Below are 24141 nucleotides of genomic sequence, written 5' to 3' on the forward strand. Positions count from 1 at the left end.
CCCTCCCACGCTGTGTGTGTGTGTCCCTCCCTCGCTGTGTGTGTGTGTGTCCCCCCCACCCCCGTCTGACCTATCACCCTCACCTTGACCTCTTTCCACCTATCACATTTCCGACGCCCCTCCCCCAAGTCCCTCCTCCCTACCTTTTATCTTAGCCTGCTGGACAAACTTTCCTCATTCCTGAAGGGCTTATGCCCGAAACGTCGTTTCTCCTGTTCCCTGGATGCTGCCTGACCTGCTGCGCTTTTCCAGCAACACATTTCCAGCCCTTCCCATTCATGTACCCATCGAGATGCTTTTTAAATGTTGTAATTGTACCTGCCTCCACCACTTCCTCTGACAGCTTATTCCATACCCACACAATCTTCTGCATGAAAATATTGCTTCTTAGGTCCCTTTTAAATTTTTCCCCTCTTGCCTTAAACCTATGCCTCTAGTTCTGGACTCCCCTACCCTGGGAAAAAGACCTTAACTATTCACCCTAGCTACGCCCCTCTTGATTTTGTAAACCTCTATAATGTCACCCATCAGCCTTTCTGGAAGTTCATCGTGATTAGCCCTTCGGCTCCAGCCAATACATCCATTTTGTGATACGCTGCCTCCCTATTCCAGTTGGAAAACAGAAAAACTTATACCTAATTGAATGATCCCTAACTCTCACCCAGTCTATAATCTTTCTCAATTTTCAATAATTTTTTATATCAGGTCAAAAGAAATCTTCAATGATAATGACAAAAAGAAAATCAATCTTTTTAATATTCCTCTGATTTTTTTTTCTCCAGGCTTGCACATGACTGTGTCCTGGAGATTGGTGTTCAATTCCTGAAGACCCCAAGTCAATTCTGGAGACTGGGCACCCTATTTGAAGTATTGACAGATTTTCCTAGTTCATGGTAGATTTTGTGTTTAATGACATGCAATTAAATTTGTGAGGAAGAACTTCTCAAAACTGAAGCAATTTGGGGCAAAATTTACAAATGGATTACCAAATTGCATCCAAAGAAGAAAATGTAACCTTGTAATTTAAAAGATTAGCAGTCTACTTTGAGCCAGCTGGCTATGTGCCCAGCGTGTCCCTCTGAATAGTACTAACTATGCACTTCCAGTTGTAGTAGATCTGGGCCCTGCCCTGGGAGTGAAAGGCCATAGCAAACCACCACTGATTAGAAAAAGTCCTTGGAATGGGATAGGATGATATAAAAAATTGTTGAAAATCGAGAAAGATTATAGACTGGGTGAGACAGTGGGACAAGGACTTGCCATTGAAAAGAGCACACATAAATGAATGAACATTTTATCATATGAAAATGTCAGTTTAAATTATGAAATATTTATATCACACAGGTTAGATTTTGATATGCAAATTTGACTTGTTTGAAAATAGAATTTCCCCAAACTCACCAAATTAGGAATTAATTTACATATATGAATTTAGCTAGTTATGTGCAAAAAAATGATTTTCCTGTAACTTAAATCTGTATTAACAAACTAAAATAATCTAAGTAGAATTACAAAATTAATGATATTCAATGCTGAATGCTTATCCCAAATGCAATCAGGCAGATTAACTTTATCCAAAATAAAGTTAATGGCTGCAGATTATTCTCATAAATGTGGCTACAAAAGTTGCCCTTCTTAAAAAAATATTTCACTATTGGATTTCCTTGTTACTAAGATGTTTTCTACTATATTCTCTAGCAGAGAATAAAAACTATCACCAAATCTGTTCCATCACACTCTGTAATAGATGAAAGTAAATAAGCACAAGTATTCACTGCTAATTTTATTTGAACACAATCACCTTCTGTTTGATTAATAATACAAGCAATATCCTGAAAACATTTAATAAGTATTTGCAGTGGAAAATAAAACAAAACAAAGGCCAGGAAATGGAATGCTCTCTTGTGCTTTATTGGAAACCTTGGAACCAAATCAACCCGGTACAACACAAAAGATTTAATTAAAATCAATGATCAAATATACACCAATTTATTTAAATATATTGTGTAGATGCAAACATTTCTAATCTTTTCTTCTAATTAAAAGAGATTACAACATGTCTAATTCAAATCTCACAGATACTAAATACTGATAACAAGGACTGCAGCATCTTTTGAGGGATTATCATTTTGATGAACAGTTAAAATACAGTTGAATTTGTACATTCAGGTAGAAGGAAAAATAAAATTATCATGTTCCTATTGAAGAAACAACAGGGATTGTTTTCTGGGCAGTACCTCCAAAAAACAATAAACAGATCGCTTAGTTGATGTTTGTTGGATCCTGTGATTCACAAATCAGCTTCCAGTTAATAGCACTTAATAAAGCAATTCTGTGCTGGGGGAAAAAAAAGCACTACCGCAGTTAGGTGGTAGTGTGGGGGTTAAAAAAAAAATTACCAAAAATAAAAGAAAATAAAAAAAATAAAAAAAATTAAAAAAAAGCAATTCTCTGAATGTGAAGTGGCTGTGGGTATTCTTGGGAAACAGTGAGGTGCAGTATAAATGCTAGTTTGCTTTTAATCTTGTCAGTAAGTGAGCAATAATTACTTAAAATAATGCTGTCAAATATTTTTCAAGTGTGTTACACTTAGTTTAGAAGTTGGAAAAATTACAAAGAATTTATTTAAAAATGTACAACACAAACACACATTGTTTTGTAGTTGTAAAAGTCAAGCAAACATAAATATTCCAATCACTAAATAATTTCTGAGTGGATTTAACATGTTTTTGATGAGAATGCACTTTTTTCCTTTCAAAATGATCTGAAAGTATAGGTCAATTACCAACAGTTATACAGTTCATCATTAGCAATAGGCACTTGGCAGTACCATTCAACAATACCATTACTGATTCATATCATTACAGAGATCTGTAAAATTAGTTATCAATGAGATTTATTTTTCTTTCCTCCTAGGGTTAGTGCTAAATCATAGGTTCATTATTAATGTGCACTGTTGTAATCAATCAATAAGCATATCATTTCTGTTTTATATATATATATATATTTAGAAAAATTATTTTTTATTTACTAAATTACATTAAGATCAAGCTAATTAGTGCTCAGACATCTACAAGACACAAATTTCAACAACTGTGCCTGTATCAATCATTTGATATCAAAATGAAGCTAATCCACCTTACAAATATTGAAATGTCCACTCCCAAATGTTTTTTTTTCCCTTCTACATGTGGTATCGTAAATCACAATGAAAATTAAAATGGAGAAAATACATTGCATATGGTTTCTAATTCATGTTTTCTTGTTTACTTGTTCCTAAACATCAAATTATTAGAGCTTTATATTTTATCTTCTGCTACATTAAACTAGCTCAATACAGCAGTTTTTACTGTACAATATTTAAAATCTCAATTTATAAGATTTATTTTATCACAGCATCACAAGAAAGAGTGTGATGTTTTACTGTGATCTCATTATTTTAATATAGCTTAGAAAATTATAAATCGCACAGTTCCATCTATAACTTGGAAAATGGATTATGAAAAATTGTTCTTTTTTCTGGCAGAATAATCATAGGAAAATGAGTATTGTACATCACTTACATTGATTTAAATGCTCACATTGATTGTTTTGACCTTTATTGTCAGCTCAAACCTACTTAATACTGCAGTGTGCTGGCATGTCGGCCATTACAGCTCCATTCAACAGCCGGCAGAAATGTTTGCAAATGTGACTACACCAGCAATTCACAACCATTTAAATGCTTGTAAGATGTCTTCTTGCATTAATAATTAATCCCTCACTAGCCCTCGACTACTTTCATTTTGACTGCAGGTCTTGTTTGCTGGAAATTTGCATTTGATATTGTTGTCACTTAATTGATAATTGTTTTTTTCATAAAGATACACAATCTTTTTTGCATTCACTTCATGCACAAAATATTGAAATAACTTTAATATGCAAAAGCATTGGGACACTATTGCAGATATACAACTTGTGATGTTTCTAAGGTAACAGTTTAATGCTGTGAGTAGTGTAGAATGTGTCAGTGAAAATGTAATAGGAAATTACAGAATTTTTCTGAACATGCTGTACAGTCATGAAGAGTCAGAAAAATAGGAAATACATTGAAGTTGTGAAAATAAGCAGACAGGTTGGTGCCTACTGGGATCCTCTCAGATAACTGTAATATATCTTACCCATTGTACTGTGAGGAAAATGACACTACCGCTGTTCTGTAGAAATGTATTTTGTAGAAACACGGTATGGATAAAAATATGCTATTTTCATTCCACATTTTTTCTGTTCTTTTACAAAAAAAAATTTCAACTTCATTACATATAACACAGAAATCATTGCCACTGTTAGATTCACTTACCCAATCACAAAATAATGACCTATAGTCTGATTATAAAAAAGAGCTAATAGTGAAATTCTAGTACCAACAAGATAAAACTAGGCATCTCATTATGAAAGCACGTTTTAAATTTGCAGTTTTCTTAGAGTTGAATATTTAGTTTCTGTCTTTTGAAAGGAAAATAAAGTTAATCCTGAAAGTACCCTGTATCCCGTTTATATACATTTCCCATATATTTAACATATTTGTAAGGATGGGAAACCCGTTTGGTTCATGCACCATTTTCAGTGCATGCAATGTTTGATAAACATGAATAGGGTTATGTTAAAACTCTGAGCTAGATGAAAGAACATAGGCATAGATACTGCTATTTATCTCATGTAAACATGCCGATTAACAAAGTGCTATTTTTTTAAAGGGTATAGCTGGAACAGTAAGTGTATTGAAACCTCAAGGAGCTAAGCCCCACCTAACCACTACCCAACAAAAAAATCCATTTGTTTTGCCCAACAATTATTTTCCAGAGGCCAAATGGCAATGTATCTAGATTGAGGATGCAAAAGGAAAAGAGAAGCTGCAATAGCATCAAAATTCAGTGGTATTTTGCTATTTTAAATTTTGCTGATGTCAGCTGCTATTCTCTACGCACTAGGCAATGAATGTCACCTGCTCATGTTCACAGCCAAGCAGCTTTTAGTTATCCCGTTAAAGGCTTTTATTAACCCTAACCTGCCAATATATTGCATCAACTAAAGATGATCATTCTTTGATGCAAAAATGAAAGAAATTCCAATGCATGCAAATAGTAATTATTAGAGATCGAAATGAAAATAATAAATAAAATGAAACAATTTTACGCAGGAAGTGAAAAAAAAATTGCGTTTACACCAAGAGGTGTAAATCCGCAGCCAGGACTCAAATGTTTGATTACATTGACTTGCGGAAGTTGAATATAAAAAAAGTATACCTGTCAGAAAAAAGGCACTTTGCTTATTTATGAGCTATGTGGAAGCGCTAATCTCTAACATTTATTTTACTACACTGAGTGGTCAACGCGGTTTAAGTAAACTTAAGTGCTCGGTTATCCCTTGGACTTCCTGGACAGATTGTAAACACATTTAGTATTAATGTAAATGTTCATACCGCAGTTATCCAAAGGTTTGAAATGTAATATGTTGGCGATGAGGTCTATGTATGAATGTAGATGAAGAATCTGGGACAGCAGGGTAAATCAGGCCCGGGGCTTTGGGGGGCTCATTATGTTTGGACTGGGTGAGGATTCTTTTGGATCAAAAGAGTCACCGTTCCCAGCAGGCAATTACAAGAAAAAGCCCTCGCTCACTGACCCCAATACTGTAGCTGACGATCGGAGACTGTTAGCTACATTGTAAGCACTGTATCCATGTGGGCCCTAAGAATTAACTTGTAATCTTCCTCAAGCCTTCTTTAAATGAATTGCATCTGCACGTAAAAGAGAAAAAAAAAGTGGATGATACCATTCTGAAAGAGGGTAAGAAACCTTCATGGATTCGCCTCTGTGGAGTGTAAACCGACAATAATGCAACAATCTCTTAAAAATTCAATGTATCAAACAGATGTTCTTAATCATTAGTTTGATAATATTCAAAGTAAAAATATGTTGTTTAGACATTATGTTCGTGTAACTAAATCAAATAGTATCCAGCTAGCTGCACTCGCCATACCGAGTTTTCCCATATTCAATTAATCAGTTAAAGTGAAGCAGTACAAAATCAACATTACAATCCACTTCCACCTCATAAAACACACACCACACAGGACATTTTCAAATCCTCATATATGCAATTCATGTTTGAATTTAAAGAATAATGTTTTGTGTATGTTCCTATAACCAAAATGAATTATTGCCAAAGAATAAACAAATCATTGTGGATTAACTTTGAGAAAAATCGACATAGTTTGCTTTTTGAAATTTTACAGAATGTCTCACTCTTTTTCAAAGATGCCATATTTTACAGTAGCTTCTTCCATATGTCGAAACACGTCAGGAAAACTTTGGTTCGGTTGATTTTTTTTCTTGCAATCATGTCACAAATCATGACAATACTGGTACGCGTGGATGAGACTGCATAGTATGTAAAATAAGGGAGTCAGCAAACTTAAAAAAAAAGTGATCTTTCGGCCGAAGAAAATAATAAAGTTTTGGAAGATTGGTGTTGGAAAGACAAGGTATAGTTTTAGGTAAAAATTCAATACTTACTAATGTACATTCTATATTACTAGAATTTTGTTGTGGACAAGTAAACTCAGTTTGAATTTTATGTTATCTAATGGATGTTCATACAAATACATACATATGAGGATAGGTTCATTCTTTCCCCATTGCTTATTTCGCCACAAGTTTTTTTTAAATTATTTGCTTGCCAATTCATTCAGTGTTTAATTGTTTGCATGCTACTATTGTAAAAGACGGACGGGTTTCCTTGATATCTTAATAAGAAAGTCATGGTTATTGTGCTAAATCCAGCCTAAGAAGATAATAAAAATATTCCAACTTTTACGCACACAATCAAAGGTCACCGAAGGGGTTTAAAGATTATCAGGAATAGAAACGAATTTGGATTTGAGGTTACAACCAGATTACGTAGTCCTTGAATGGTGCAGCAGCCTCCAGAGGCTGAGTGGCCTTACTCCTGTATCTAATTCACGTGCTTGGATGTATACACACACATGAAAATAGATTACAGAGTGGGAGGACAGATTAAGTAATTTAAAGTCCAGTAAAGATAAAGTGCATATGACTCCTGAAGCTTGGTAACTCATTAGACTTGGTCCATTTGAAGATAGATGATTTATTTTGTTTTTTAAAGGCAGCAGCTGTTGGTTTGAAGTTGCTTAAAAAAAAATTGTTTATGACACGTGGATCAATAAAAAAACATACTCAAAACTTGAAGTTTGTATAGAATGTGATTGAAGCCCGAACAGCGTTCTTACTTCTTCAGAGTCTCAGGTCCTTGTTCTGGTCTGTAGTGAAAACAGGTTTCTAAACACTCAAAGGGTTAACTAATTGTCATATGACCATGGGATGGACAATAAATAGTGGCCAGCCAGCTACGCCCATGCCCCATGAATGAATAAAATAAAAAATCTCTCAGTTATGGCTAGTTACATAATATGGTTGTGGCATAATGAATTCCAGATGCGTGGTTTATATGGTTAGATACTGTCTGGACAAATTCCATTCATAGCCAAAATCTCATTATCCAAGTAGCTATGTCTAATGGTTTGTCTCCACACAGTTGATAACCCAGTTTGTCTGGATCCTTTGCTAATGGTATAGGAGATGGTCTTCATTCAGACTCCTTCAAGGCAATTTTTCCTTTGCAGACAGGTAGTTTCCATTTCAATGACTTTGACGTGTAGAAGATATAGTGGTGCAAAATCTTCAGCCATCTTTGGCTGTCATTTCAAATAGTTTGAATGTGACTTCTGACTTTAAAAAAAAATTAATGGTTTCAAGCAATAATTTCATAAAATGATTTTTCATAATGCTTGTCTTGTAAGCAAGGTACATAAGCATATATACTTCCTACTTTGGTAATTGCTTTCAGCAGTAGAGTATTAATATCATAGTCAATAATAAGATCAGAAACATTATTTATTTGCTTATTTGTACTGCAGTATTGATATGCTAACACATTTTAGCACATAACACAAGGTACAGCTGAATCTTCTTTCATGGTATTAGTTTAGCTTTTATTATAGACACTATCACGTTTAAAGTGAAATGTTGATGCACTTATTGCTGCACAGTGCATGTATATGTGTAATTATATAAGTTATTTAGAGAAACCTACTTTACATTTTCATTTTAAAATTTCTGTGAAATAATGCTTAGGTGAATATAGCAGAAAGCCAAGCTCCAAATACATTATTAACTCTCGGTTAATGGGGCCTCTTCATGTTTAATGCCACAGTACTTATATTCACATTGCATTACTGTCCAAAAATAAAACAACATAGGCTTATAAACTGGGAAATAAAATGTCAACACTGGACACGTCCTAGACATACTGCACTACATCAAGGCTACTGCGGCACTTTTCAGCAATGACTTAACCACACTGCATTGCAACACAACTGGCCCAGAAGTGCTGTAGTTAGCTTATTTGTAGATTTCAGTTGGGGCTTGCTGATCTGAAGGTTTTTTTTAAGACACAAATTTCTTCCAGCTGAGAGGCTTTATGGCTCACTCTAATGAAAGTTCTCATGCAAGTAATATCTAGAACCTTTGTTAAAATCTAGTCTCATCTGTAGGTAAAATGGTAAATGATTGACAAATGCAAGACAGGAAATTCTAATTCAGAATAATGACCTAATTTTGATAATATATCTATGTTTAATATCATCTACTTCTATCTTATTTCTATCACATTATACTTAATATTTGTAATATTTTTACAAAAAGAATAAAGTATTATACTTATTCTCATTGCAGGAGTTTAAAATTTAAAGATAAGGTCACAAATTATTTTTGAAAAAATGTATAAATTACAGGTCAATTTTTATAAATTCCCAACACAATTTATTTTTAGATGCATTTTTACTTTTAAAAAGGATAACCTTGTCACGTTATATGCAATGTGATCTCTTTCAAATAAAAACTGCTAAATTGAAGAGAACTAGAGTAATGGATAACTTTAGTTCCAACTAATATATGTCTGAAGGTAGGCCATCCTGTTGAGTCATCACCTCCAGCTCACTTAAATTCACTTGCAAATGGAAAATTTAATTTTAAATAGAAAGGCAAGGGTGAAAAAAAAAGGAAAAATAGGCCATCACAATTCATCTCAAGTATCATAGAGGATAATTAGACACAATGGCAAGCTGTGGTGGGCCTACTTTACAGTGTGGTTTGGAGAGCTGCAGTTGTAATTACACAGCCATCATGCTGAATGCAACAATCAGTGCTTGACTGCACCATGACAGCCCATCGGACCACCAGTAACAAAATAGCTTGAATCTATATAAATGGGAACTTAAGATCAATGAGTGGGGCAAAGTGTTTATGATGTATCTGATATGCTTGCAGAAACTTCTTTGATCTACCTTTATTATTAGATAAGTACAACCACTACAAACATTAATTCAAATATTCCAATCTGTATTTTGCAACTGTAGTCATCCAATAGCACTGCACTGGTTCTATGATATTCTAAATCTAATCTTTTTATCCTTGCTGGTGAGTATTTATAAAATAAACCCTAGTATCAATTTCAATACACTAAAATATTTAAGATTCAAAATTTGAAAATATATCAGGATTTGGGATTAAAATGTTCCCAGTGCAAATTAATATCAGGTAAATGAAGTACATTGAAAGGAGCTCATATGCTTATCTCTGGAATGCCTTATGAAGAAGGTTTGACTAGATTGGGCTTGTACACATTGGAGTTCCTCATTGAAATAAACAATATTTTAAGGGGGCTTGTTGATGCTCAAGTGATGTTTCCCCTTGTAAAGAAATCTAGAACTAGGGGATACAGTTGAAATACACAGGGCAGAATTTAAACAGCCCCTGAACAATGTTGTCAATGTCGGATCAATTGGGAAAAGATGGCAAGCTGGGAAAAATGAGATTTTTGACATCTAATAATTCGGATTTTTCACCCAAGCTTTGAATAGTGAAATGAGAATCCCACTTGTCAGCAGTGAGAGGTCTGTTTGCATATATTAACATCTCATTATTACTTAATCTTGCTTCATTTATCTGCAGTTTGCTATTTTCCCAGGCAGTGTGGAGAAATTAGACAGCAACAATTCTCGATATGAAAGTCAGAGCAGGTACATGGCAGCTCTAGCCTGCTGCTTGCTCCACCAGCCTCCAATGTGGCCAGCAGTCCCAAACATCACTCCATGGCCAATGATGCCTGCATCCTTTGTCCGCAGAGGTTGGCATTAGGCATGCACCAGCCTCACCATATCATCATGGTACATCTGTGGCTCACTTCAAATATCATTTATCATTTCAATTCTGTACTTTGAAGCAGACTGACACCTTACATTGCAATGCTGCTGCCAAGGTGGCTTTGCACCCAAGGTCAGGCAACCATTTCATGCATCAGAGCAGATTGTGTTACAGCACTCTTCGCTTGCTTTCTTAACACTCACTCACTTTGCACCTACTTGGATGTTCACAGCATCTGCCATGCTTTGCCTTTTTGTACTTTGCTTCCTCATTAAGAACTAATAGCCTCATGGTACCTCTGCAGACCTTGCCATTTACTGCAAACTCAACAGAAGGCAACTTATCATTTTAGTCAGCTGTGATCGATCAATGAGGTGGACATATTGCTGTACCCCACCATGCTATATCAACATCATAACTGCAGTACATGCCAGAATCTTACCTAGCACACTGAACATCCTTTGACCAAAAAACCATGTCTCAAAGTCTATGAAAGTCAAGTCAAGAGGCACTGTTGTTAGGCAGGGAATATGAACAGTAAATAAGAGGCACCGTCTTATCTCAGTTTAAAAATATTTAGCTTGAACATGGTCAGTCAGGCACTTGGATCAATCAGATTCCATTACAATCCAGGGAATGAGCCACGGTTGGTTTTGGAGGTCTGGTACAACCAGTCCAGGGCTGAATGGTAATAGGTCAGGGAGCTGCACAGATATATCCACGGATCTAGTGACTCATCAGTTGGGCTGGCTTTCCACGTCAGTGCATGGGTCAGTCTGCACAGGGGGTCAATTCATTGAAAAGTAAGAGGGATTAACAGGGACTCCAGCTGTGGTGGGGACACTGGTGATGTCAGTTGTGGTGAGTAGAGGCAGCATGCTGGAGTGCAGCGGAGAAAATAAATGTGAAAGTAGAGGTGGAAGTAGAGCAAGAATGATATGCAGGACTGTGGGACAGTAGTCATATGATCAATACCAGCTTGGCTTTGAGGGAGAAACAGTGGATAATCTATCTGACAAAATTATGCCTGATAATTAGTGGGTATATTAGGGAGATGAGCAATTAAGTAAAAGAATTAGGATGAAACGTGGTGAAGATCAAGGCCAACCAAGTTGACAGTGAGAACAAGGATAGAAAGGACAATGAAGATTTGAGAGGTATTTAAATGGAGAGGCTAAGGCTGCAACTCACTCATTGAAGTGCTGCCTGTGGTGCCTTCCATCCTCCTCCAAATTGCAAGGGTGCAATCAGAATTAAAAATGACTGCCACCACACCTGGAGTGGGTGGAGTAATTTTTCTTCTAAGGGAATGGCTCTAATTGTGAGCATTGTGAGGCATTTCATGGGGAAGAGTGTGAAGCAAACTCTCACTCAGTACAGGTCAAAGATATTTGATATCACATAATTCAGTGAATGAACCTTATGCATTGACCAACTATATTCTTACCACAAGAAGTCCTGACGATATAATTCACTGTTGCAACTTTATTCTAGTAATGGCCAAAATTCCCAAGTAACATCAAATAAGCATCAACGATTCAATTTTGTTCCAGAATTCACACTTACTGTTCAATGGGCTTATTTCCATAGCGTATGCAAGCCAATCACTTCACACCTTCACTTATAAATACCCACATCATTATCCTAATTGCAATCTTATCTTTCTTGGATAATGTGAGGTTTGGAGGGAGGGAGGTTCTTCTTGCCACCACACATACAATCTCTTACTGAGCATGGGCAAAATGAATAGAGCAGTATACATTTGAAGCAAGTTAATGATACATGTAGAGGCACCTCATTGGCATCCCTGTCAAAGGGCTCCATGTCTCAATGTATTGAGAATTGTTGTTTAAATGTTATTCATGTGTGTTGTGACTGATAAATGACAACATTACTGAGGACCTGCTTTGTTTCTCATATTTCCCAGATAGGCTCATTGAAACCATGTCTAATGGATCGAAGCACAGAAAGCATCCATAAGAATGGACAAAGAATATATCTGTCTGGAAGCCCAGCAGATGTGGAGTAACCTGTGTAAAGCTTGCAGTCATTGGGGCCTTTTGATGCAGGAGAGCCATAATTGCTCATCTTCCATGGAAGGGCATGCGAATGAGAGAGAGAGAGAGAGAGAGAGACAGTGGTGCTATACTTTGTTTACAGCTGGCAATCAAAATGGTATGTCATGATTTCCAGCATATGTGCAATGTAATACTTCCTTTCACTGCAGGCAAAAAAGGGTCATAAGATGACTGAAATTAATAATGTTAGCAAAAAAAAGTCTGCAGATGCTGGAATCCAAAAGAGATAGGCAGGAGGCTGGAAGAACATAGCAAGCCAGGCAGCATCAGGAGGTGGAGAAGTCCAATGTTTTGAGGATAACTCTTCTTCAGGACTGGGGTTAGTGATAGGGGGTGTTGCAGATAAAGGGGACAGGGGAAGGGTCATGCGTGGGGAGATGGCAGAGTGGTGAGGTGGTGTTAGGTGAATATAGCTGGTAGGTGCGACCTGGTAATTCAATGGGAGGAATGAATGCGGTTGGAACCTGGAAGGAAGGGTCAGTTGGTGGGATAACAGGGAGGAGGTGGGGCTGGAAAGGGAGTTGGGGAATGGGTGGGAAGGTTTTTTTAAAATTGGAGAACTCAATGTTGAGTCTTCCAGACTGTAGGCTGCCCAGGCGGAAGGTGAGGTGATGTTCCTTTCAATTTGCGGTCTGATTCATTGTGGCAATGGGGGAGGATGGAGATGTCAGAGAGGGAGTAGGAAAGGGAATTTAAATTGGTGCTGACTGAGGAATCAGACTTGCCCTTATGGGCCTGGTTGTGATGCTCGATGATACATGCCCTTAGTTTATCGTTGGTCTCCCTGATGCAGAGAAGACCATATTGGGAGCACCAGATACAGTAAACTAGGTTGGAGGAGAGGCGGGTAAGCCTCTGTCTCACCTGGAGGGCTGTTTGAGGCCTTCAATCCAAGTTGGTCTCCCTGATGCAGAGAAGACCATATTGGGAGCACCAGATACAGGAGAGGCGGGTTAGCCTCTGTCTCACTTGGAGGGCTGTTTGAGGCCTTCAATCCAACCTGTATTCACCTATCATCACCTCATCACTCCGTCCCTCTTCCCAACCATAACCCTCGCCCCCCCCACCTCTTTATCTGCAATTCCCCCTTTCCCCACCCCCATTCCTGAAGAAAAGTCATACCTGAAAATTTGGACTTCTCCACCTCCTCATGCTACCTGGCTTGCTGTGCTCTTCCAGCCTCATGCTTGAAATTAATAATGGCCGACACCATGAGTCATCTCCTGTCTGGAGCTGAGCAGTCCTCTGAGTACCAGTGATCTGGAACATTTTTTCCTTGACCAGCTGCAGAGACATGTGAGTGATATCTTCACCAGATTCTATAGTACCGACCAAGGAGTCAGTACCAGTGTCAGAGAGTGCAAGAGACAGCATTGCCAGCATGCTTCCACTGAAAGGTCCCTGTCTTCTTCCTCAGAGTGAACGAGGAGTGTTAGTTGGAGGGACTGGTCTCTTCAGGGTGGAGAGTGTGCAGATATTGTTGGTGCCTGCAGAAACAAGAGAGGGAATGAATTGTGACTTAGGGGTAGATGTTTGGGCATGTTATGAATATACTCACAGTGGCAGTAATTGGAAAGCAGCACAGTATTTGACAATTAATCTTTTTTTGGTTGTTGAGATATGGAGGTCTCACCATATGAGTCACCTCTATCCTCTCCCATTGGGCAAGGATCCTCTCCTCATAGGGGATGAGGAACAAATGTTGACTATCTCATCACCTGTCTTGGCCCTCTGTGCCCTCTCATGGACTGTTTTCAACAGGTGTGATGGAAAAGGAGGAATTGAGTGAGATGAAAATGGTTGGCACTGCTGTTAGTGCTGGTGCAGGTGAGGGAGAAAATGTCGAAGTGTTCTATTGACTGAGAAAAGTTAAAAATCACACAACACCAGGTTATAGTCCAACAGGCTTATTTGGAAGCACTAGCTTTCGAAGCGCAGCTCCTTCATCAGGTGATTGTGAAGCAGGATCATAAGACACAAAATCTATAGCAAAAGATTACAGTGATACAGTCATACATTGAACAAATCTAAATTGTTAAGTCTTTCATCTTTTAGAATGCATTTACTGGTTTCAGTTCTTTAATATATAAATCCCAGAACTTTTTTTAAGTCACATTCTCAATATAATTTAAGGTTTATAACAAAAGGTGACATCTCAGCTCAGACAATGGTGTGAGTCATACCAATCTTGAGTTAGACTGGTTCTATTTCCAAAGTGGAATTTACAAATATTATAGGATTCACTGCCCACATTCAGTGCTTGCAGGTTCTGCATTTTATGAGCAAAATGGAATGTATCTGCAAATATAATTCTGCAAATACAAATTCCCCCCATAAACATATGTGTGTGTGTCCATGCGGGAGAGAGAGAGACCGAGTGGGTGTGTGAGTGTGATGGGGCATAAGCCTGTGAGAAGTGCGTGTGTAGGCATGAGTGTGGGAGGTGTATGTGTGTGCGTATGAGAGAGAGCTTGTGTATGAGAGAGGATCTGCGTGAATGTGTGAGATTGTAAGTGTGTGTATGTGTGTGAGAGAGAGACTGTATAGTGCAATGGGGTCACCTGCAGTGTGACATGAACCCAAGGTTCCAGTTGAGGCTATCCTCATGGGTACCAAACAAGGTTTTAGTACAAAAGGTGAGATGTCACCTTTCGTTATAAAACCCTAAATTATATTGAGAATGTGACTTAAAAGAAGTTCTGAGATTTCCATATTAAAGAACCGAAACCAGAAAGTCCATTCTAAAAGATGAAAGACATAACGATCTAGGTTTGTTCATTGTATCACTGTAATCTTTTGCTACAAATTCTTTGTCTTATGGTCCTGCTTCACAACCACCTGATGAAGAAGCAGCACTTTGAAAGCTAGTATCTTCAAATAGACCTGTTGGACTATAACCTGGCGTTGTGTGATTTTTAACTTTGTCCGCCCCAATCCAATACTGGCTCCTCCAAATCATTGACTGTGTAGGCAGCATAGATGGTATTAAGAGATAGCAGTTTGGGGGTTCAGGTGTGAGCATGTTTGAGGGAATATCCTGCTTATAAGTGTGAGAAAGGTAGCCCATGAGCCCTGGTGGCAGGCAGGTGCAGGAGCAGCAATAGAGTGAGTGCAAGATGCAAAGAGAGGGTACTAGCATTCCTGAAGAAGGGCCTGTGCCGTGCTATTCCAGCAATAAAGTTTCAACTTTGATCTCCAGCATCTGCAGACCTCACTTTCTCCTACTAGCATTTACTCTTGTGAAGTGTCATTTATCTTCTTCCTATATTCTAGGTGTTCCTTCAGACAATTAACACTGCACTGAACTAAGTGGCAATCTTAAACCAGGCCAACAGGATATGGTTCTTTGAGTCTCCTCCTGCAGTACTGAGGGAAGAGGTTAGCCTTCCTCTCCACCAGTCCATCCACCAGGACCTCCAGATTCCTGTGGTGAGGCAATGTGTCAACTTCCCTTTCTCCCTCACCCTGCCAGGTGCAGCAACCGGAAGTGAATGGCAGTTTCAAGCTGGCAACAATTGACATGGTGCACAGCAGGGATTTAAACATGGAAAGTAATTGGAGGTCCTAACAATGGAAGAAACTGATGAGGAGAAACGTATTCTCTCAGAGGCTCATTACTCGTTGGAATTCTCTACCCCTAGGTTATTGGATATATTCCAGGCTGAGTTAGCCAGATGTTTTGATTAACAAGTGAGTCAAAAGCTGTGGTGAGCAGGTGGGAGAGTGAAGTTAAGACCACAACCAGATCAGCCATAATCTTGTCAAATGGTGGAACAGGCCTGGTGGAGTAGTGGTGGATACAAACAGTCTATTCCTACACCTATTTTTATACCCTTATGTTCAAAATTCACCACTGTATTTACTTATCGGGTCTTATTTTGTAATATTTGATTGGTCAGATCTATAGATTCAACTATTTGCAATGAGACTGAAAATATAAACTAGCATTTGAGAGAAAATATCTTCTAAAGCCTGGCAAATCATTCTTTGGGGTCAGAGAGGAATTTCCTCAAGTTTATTTTTCTTAAATTGTCATTACTGGGTCTTCTGTTCCTCAGTCTCTTCCGGATGATTGCATGCTTTCATGAGGGAGGGGGAAGGGAGTAATGATGTTGATATGCATGCCAGGATGGGATATGCTCAATTATCACAAATTTGTTTGTTGTTCTTTACCACATGTAATAGTTAGATTTATCTCAGTAAGCTGTTAGAAAAACCGAAATAGATTTATCCACATTAATTGAATCCTTGTGACTCTCAGCAAGGTACATTTCAGTAGTAGGCAGGTTTCTCATCATCTTTAAGATGATTTCTGGAGTTGTAAAAAAGAATTGTATGTATACATCCCATTATTGTTGTGTTTCCCAGAATGTTTCTGTAGTAAGTTGCGTATTTTTGCTTCAGAAAAAACAGGTTATTTCCTGTGGTTTTACACCTTCCTGACTAGATTTCCACCACAAAACTGTATCTCTGATCTTAGATTATGCTTTTCTTAACAACTGATATCCCCATCTCCATGTAATCAGTTCATCCTAGATGCTGACTATGTTTTTGTAAAGAGATACAAAAAGAAAAAGACAGTCGTAGCACATTATATGGAATATGGATAAGCAGGATGGTTTTGTGCATGTTGAATGAAAGCCAGTTTAATTTTGTATACATTTTAACTAATTATTATTCTCTGCATTATCTTTACATGATTTTGTTTTACATTTTGAGTTGATATGTAAAGGCACATCGTCACTTTGTATTGCCGCTGACAGAACTTGAGGTGTTGTGACATTTTCACTCACAAAAGTATAGACAGTAAGTATAAGGTAACTTCCATAGTACAAGCCTGGGAATGAACAGTGTGTACACAATTCAAACTAGTTACTGTCTAAACAAAGATTGTTGCAATGGCTCAAGAGCAATGCTGACAAGGAAATGTTAAATCCGTAGGGAGGAATTTTCAATTTGTTCTTAAAATGGGTCTACAACAGTTAGAGCAATGATGTCATTCACCCCTTGTCATCTGCACAAAGTTGCCAGTATGAATTATGTTGCTAATTGGACATAATACCATGAATTTGGTTGTTGGGTTGATGCAAGATTGCTATGCAGGGTTATTTTGGGCGGACCAGACATCACTACCTGTTACAAAAACAGAATCATGGAATTGCTGAGCAGATTAGACAGCATCATTTTTGTTCTTTGTCATTCTTTCATAGGATGTGGCAGTTTCTGGCAAGGTCAGCCCGTGTTGTCAATCCTAAATTGTCCATGAGCTGGGTGACTTGCTAGGCCAATGAAAAGTCAATCGCTTTGCTGTGGATCTGGAGCCACATGTAAAGCAAGCCAGGTCAGGATGGCAGACTTCTTTCCCTTAATGGCACTACAGAAGGCCTGTTTAGGACATCAATGTTAATTGTCATGGTAACTATTACTGAGACTAGATTTTTAAAAATATTCTAGCCTTATTATATGAAGTTAAATTCAACCAGCAGTGTGGAATTTGAACCCACATACCCAACTCATTAGACAGCTCATGGGATTACTAGTTCAGTGACAGTCCCACTATGCCACCACACCATTCACAGTTCAGATTAACAATCCTTCATCAGAGCCTGAAATGTCAATCTGAAGTTTTGATTCCTGACACAGAAGAGAATGTGCCAGATGTTCTAGTTTTAGCTCTGGATATTCTAGTTTCAGGAAACAAGTGCTAACAGGAATTGAGCTCATCACTCCCAAGAAACAGTGTAGAGGCAGCCACAGAGGCTGCAGGGTATGGTTCAGTAATCTGGGATTTCATCCCATCTGTAAAAAAAGACTTAAGAAAAAGCTTTTTACCACTCATTACTCATACTCCATCCATATGCCACCACCTTCCCAATGTCCCTTCCATGCCGACCCTTGCTACCTCATGACCCCAATCTACCATCCATGTGCCTTCATACTCTACCCAACTCTCACAACTTACACACAAAACCTCCACTCATCTCATTGCCTTTAGAGCCCCCATTGCCAACCTTTTCCTTTCTGTCCATATAGAGTCATAGAGGAGTACAGCATGGATACAGACTCTTTGCTGGAAATGTGTTGCTGGAAAGGCGCAGCAGGTGGGGCAGCATCCAGGGAACAGGAGAATCGACGTTTCGGGCATAAGCCCTTCTTCAGCCCTTATCCCGCACGGACTCCGGACTACGTTCCGACCAACAAAACTTGGAAGCCACATCTCCTTCCTTAGCACCTGCCTACGGAACCGACTTATCCCGCACGGACTCCGGACTACGTTCCGACCAACAAAACTTACGGAACCGACTTATCCCGCACGGACTCCGGACTACGTTCCGACCAACAAAACTTGGATTCAACCTCCCTACAGACTCTTTGGTCCAACTCGTCCATATTGATCAGATGTCCTAAATTAACCAGGCCCATTTGCAAGTATTTGGCCCATAACCCTCTAAACCCTTTCTATTTATGTACCATACAAATGCATTTTAAATGCTGTAATTGTACCAGCCTCCACCATTTCCTTTGGCAGTTCATTTCATAAATGCACCCACCCACCCCATAGGTCCCTTTAAATCTTCCCCCTCTCACCTTAAACTTTTGCCCTCTAGTTTTGATCTGAGGACCTGGGAAAAAGACCTTGACTATTTACCCTATCCATGCCCCTCATGATTTTTATAACTTCTATAAGGTACCCCTCATCTTCCAATACTTGGCCTTATCATAGGCTCATAGAATCCCTACAGTGTGGAAGCAGGCTGTTCGGCCCATTGAGACCACACCGACCTTCTGCAGAGCATCCCATCCAGACCGACCCTCTACCCTATCCCTGTAACCCTGCATTTCCCTTAGCTAATCTACCTTGCCTGCACATCCCTGGACACTACAGGGCAATTTAGCATGGCCAATCAACTTAACCTGCATATCTTTGGACTGTGGGAGGAAACTGGAGCACCCAAAAGAAACCCACACAGACATAGAGTCATAGAGATGTACAGCATGGAAACAGACCCTTCGGTCCAACACATCCATGCCGACCAGATATCCCAACCCAATCTAGTCCCACCTGCCAGCACCTGGCCCATATCCCTCCAAATCCTTCCTATTCATATACCCATCCAAATGCCTCTTAAATGTTGCAATTGTACCAGCCTCCACCACTTCCTCTGGCAGCTCATCCCATACACGTACCACCTTTTGCATGAAAAAGTTGCCCCGTAGGTCTCTTTTATATCTTTTCCCCTCACCCTAAACCTATGCCCTCTAGTTCTGAACTCCCCCACCCCAGGGAAAAGACTTTGTCTATTTATCCTATCATGCAAAATTCCAACAGTGGCCTAACCAATGTCCTGTACAGCTGCAACGTGACCTCCCAACTCCTGTACTCAATACTCTGACCAATAAAGGAAAGCATACCAAATGCCTTCTTCACTATCCTATCTACCTGCGACTCCACTTTCAAGGAGTTATAAACCTGCACTCCAAGGTCTCTTTGTTCAGCACCGCTCTCTAGGACTTTACCATTAAGTGTATAAGTCCTGCAAGGTTTGTGAAGGTTTGTAGCTCAGGTTGAGGTTTAGGGTGTAGGTTTGTTCACTGAGCTGTAGGTTTGATATCCAGACATTTCATTTCCTGGCTAGGTACCATCATCAGTGGCGACCTCCAAGTAAAGCGAAACTGTTGTCTCCTGCTTTCTATTTATATCTTTCTTCTGGATGGAGTTCCTGGGGTTTGTGGTGATGTCATTTCCTGTTCGTTTTCTGAGGGGTTGATAGATGGCATCTCGATCTATGTGTTTGTTTATGGCATTGTGGTTGGACTGCCAGGCCTCTAGGAATTCTCTGGGCATGTCTTTGCTTAGCCTGTCCCAGGATAGATGTGTTGTCGACTCATGCAATCCCATATCCTGCACTCATCACCCATTGTCCTTACATACCATCTTACTCACTAATCAACATGGTCAGACCTCAGGACCCATACTGAAATTACATGAAATAGACTCATAACAGTGGAATCCTCAGGCCTCAGATACAGGAAGGGCACTTCATTCAGCAGAATGGTGGTGGAGCACCACATTCCTGTCTTTGCCTGAATTACATTCAGTGCCGGAAAGTCCAAGCTCAACCTTCCTAACCCACTACCAATTCAGCCCCTAAACTGGTCAATTCATAGCTACCTACGCTAACCCTCCCACGTGGCCTGCATATATTTCAACTCCAGGGAGGAGATCAGAGAATCAGCCTACCTGACTGTTAAACCACTGCAGACAAAGGGTGGCTTCCTTATTCATACTAACTTGTCCTCTTACGAGTGACTGGACCTAAGGCAGTGGGGTGGCCACTGAAGGGCTTTTGCCCGAAACATTAACCTTCCTGCTTCTCGGATGCTGCCTGATCTGTTTTGCTTTTCCAGCACCACACCCTTGACTCTAATCACCAGCGTCTGCAGTACTCACTTTCACCTGGCCACTGAGACCTGAAGCACTGCTTATTTCTGATCCCAATGTCCCCTTTTGCTGTGCTCCTTCCACCTGGAGAGACACCCCATCCTTCAAATTCCTCTTTGGTGGGCAGTCCTCCTTCCTTGAGGATGTGGGCATTGCTGTCTGAGGCAGCATTATTTGCCCATAGATACAACTGAGTGGCTTGCTAGGCCAATTCATTTTTGTGGATCTGGAGTCACATGTAGGTCATATCAGGTAAGGATGGTAGGATCTTCCTTATAGGACATTAGTGAACTAGATGGACTTTATTTACAACAATCAATAATGGTTTGATGGTCATTATCAGACATTTAATTCCAGATTTTTAAAATTGAATTCAAATGCCACCATCTGCTGAAGTGGGATTTGAATATTTATCTGCAGTACATTACCTGGATTATTAGCCTAGTGACAAATCCATGAGGTGGTATTGTACCAGCAGGAGCCATTGCCCTCACCATGGTGCTGCCACATTCTGGAATTGCCATCTTCTGACTTATAAAAAGGACCTAAGGGGCAACTTTTTTCATGCAGATGGGGATGTATGCATGGAGGAGGAAATGGTGAAGGCGGATAAAATTACAACATCTGGATGGGTACATGAATAGGAAGGGTTTCGAAGGATATGGGCCAAATGCTGGCAAATGGGACTAGATTAATTTAGGATATCTGGTCGGCATAGACGAGTTGGACTGAACGCTCTGTTTCCGTGCTATACAACTCTATGATTCTTGATCATGCGTCCTCATTCTGGTTGAAACACTTCCAGCTACCAGCTAGCTATCTGATTTTCAGAAGATCTGGCAAACGTTCCCTCTTCATCGACTACAGGTTTCCCCCTTCCAAACTCTCCAGTTTTTGCGCTTAGCCCAAAAACAGGAAGGTACCACTCACAGGGTCTATTGCAGACCATTTTGTAAAAGACATTTTTTTTTTTAAAAATGTCATTTTCAAAAGATATTCACTTGGACTGAAAGCCATTCATTATATTTAACTTAACTATATTTGATCCTTATAAAAATAAGCATTTTTATTCATAGCCCCGCGTCAAAAAAATTAAAACCACTTGGAAGTGTCAATCAGTGAACTGACAGGTGCCACTGTGATATGACAAGTGAAATTAATTATGTAGCTCAATTCTATAACAATAATTTTCAGGTTTATGTGTGAAATAGAAGGCATTGATTTTTATTTTAAATCTAAAGGCCAAGAGGGCTTGCAAGCCTTGACACATTGACAACTCCATTGAGTTATTTCTACTTTTTATACAATTCCTACCTGGAGTTAACAATCCAAAAAGGCACTTAACATCTCCCAAAGCATTCTTTACTTCTTCCCCTTGACCTATTCAAAGTGGTACATTGCCAATTGAAAGTTCTCTGTAAATTTAAAACCTTCTTCTGAAAAGAATAAAGCCCACAACTTGCACTCTGCACATCTCACTAATGAAAATTGGATAAGGCTGAAGGCAAAAGCTCATTTTTACATGTATAATCACCTCTGTGAACCAGAGATGCACAATCAATAACCCGTCCCCAACTCTCTGCCCCCAGCAGAAAATTGGAAAGATGCTAGATCTCAGGATTGAGACCAGAATTTCAGGAATCCGAGTTTCAGCATCGTTGCGACTAAGTCACAACACCATTGTGGAAATTTATGTTATTAACGCTGTTTTTCTTTGAAATAACTGCCTGATCTGTTGATATTTATTGCAGTTTCAGTTTTTAGTTCAGATTTCTGATATACACTATTTTTCTTTTGTATTAGTCCTTGGTACCCTGCATCTCTTAACAAGGAAGTGGAATATCCATTGTGGGGCTTAATTGAGGTCAATAAATGATGACTGGAAGTGTTCCCAGATTTTCTGACAATGCCCTGGAGGAGAAGGAATGTCCTATTTCTATCAAATGAGATAACAATGCATTACTACACTGCATGTAAGATATGCTCTGACAGAGTGCGTCAACGCCAAATGTTTGCCCTGTAGGATGTGAAATAAGACTAGAGAGTTCAATGACCTATTCTAGGCTAAAATTTCCATACAAAGTTTGCTCTCATTACCAGAAGAACCTTGTAGTATCTTATTGTAGCAGCAACAAAACAGATTACTAACAAAATGATTTCACATTCCTTTCATCTGATTGCAACAGCCTCAGGGGCTCTCCTTCTGCTACTCACATAAACTCTGCTGTTGCTCTTAATGTTAATGTCCTTGTTTGCAGTTACCTGCTACTGATTCATTCCACCCAACAATCTATTCAAATCCTACACATAGAGGTGTGTGATAGTTGTTTCAATGATGGAACTTATGGATTGCCTTCTCTCCCAGAGTAAAAGTTGACAGTTTGGGGCCCACAACTCATCAGCAATATGTAAATGAGCTCTGAGCCTCACCTGGCTTTTTGCCCCCCGAGAACAAGAGTGGGTATGCACCTCCTTCCACTCTCTGCCAACAATGACCAGTCTTTGTTTATTGTCCAATTTCATGAAAAACACCTCTATGTTGCATCTATCAGTTGTACAAAAAGAGTGCTTCCTTGGGCCCACTCTCCTGAACAATAAGGGAGTTACATGCTGAAGACTGATGGATAATGCTAATTCTTATTTTTTAATTCTCCTCATAATTGCTACGAGTAATCATGATCCCTTGTTCATCAGCAGCAAGTAGGCCCACGTCTTAGAATAGTGGCACACAGGTCCCAACTCTCCTTCTGCTACTGGACCAGCATCATGGGTCCCCTCAGCCATTTTAATGTCGAGGACTGGACATTAGAGTGTCTGGAAAGGAAATCTAGCTGGATAACCTTTGATGAGCAGAATAACTCCTTTAACACTGTGTTAATTAATGAATGGATACTATTGAATAAATGTGTAACTGTTACAAAGCTAAATAGATATTATTTGACGTTATTTACCAAAATAAACTTTAACATTTCAACACATTAAGTAAAGCAGAAATTGTTACATCAGATTCATTTTATTGGGTTGATTGTACTTTGTTTTTGCAAAGTGTTTCAGGATTTTTGGAGGGCTTATGATGCGCTGTCTCATAAGATCTCTCACAGTATTTTACTAAACATGGGACAACGTGGAATCTTATGGGGTGTGAATGAAGTGGCCTGTGGGAGATTTGTGGCAGAATCGGGCGACAAGTGCAGTGAGGCCATCTCAATGTTGCGATCATCTCACTCCAACTTTTCTGTTTTTCAAAGCATCTTAGCCAGATTCTCACTTGACAGCAGCGAGATGCCAATTGATTGTCAAACACCTTTTACTACTATAAGTCTCCTCGTTAATTTTCAGTTTTGCCCCACTCTCT

The 24141-nt window shown here is 39.1% G+C and overlaps 1 long non-coding RNA gene across 2 annotated transcripts; it reads left to right on the top strand.

The window, feature by feature from the left end:
• The first annotated feature begins 5401 nt into the window (after positions 1–5401).
• On the top strand, positions 5402–23911 carry LOC122560135. Of its 2 annotated transcripts, none has more exons than XR_006314656.1 (3): positions 5402–5828; positions 12193–12440; positions 22590–23911. It is a non-coding gene; the product is annotated as an uncharacterized LOC122560135 (long non-coding RNA). The 2 variants fall into 2 exon arrangements; XR_006314657.1 differs by lacking the exon at positions 22590–23911 and adding an exon at positions 18377–18407.
• Positions 23912–24141: the final 230 nt, after the last annotated feature.

Source organism: Chiloscyllium plagiosum, chromosome 20, assembly GCF_004010195.1.
Source record: "Chiloscyllium plagiosum isolate BGI_BamShark_2017 chromosome 20, ASM401019v2, whole genome shotgun sequence".
NCBI classification, from domain to species: domain Eukaryota; kingdom Metazoa; phylum Chordata; class Chondrichthyes; order Orectolobiformes; family Hemiscylliidae; genus Chiloscyllium; species Chiloscyllium plagiosum.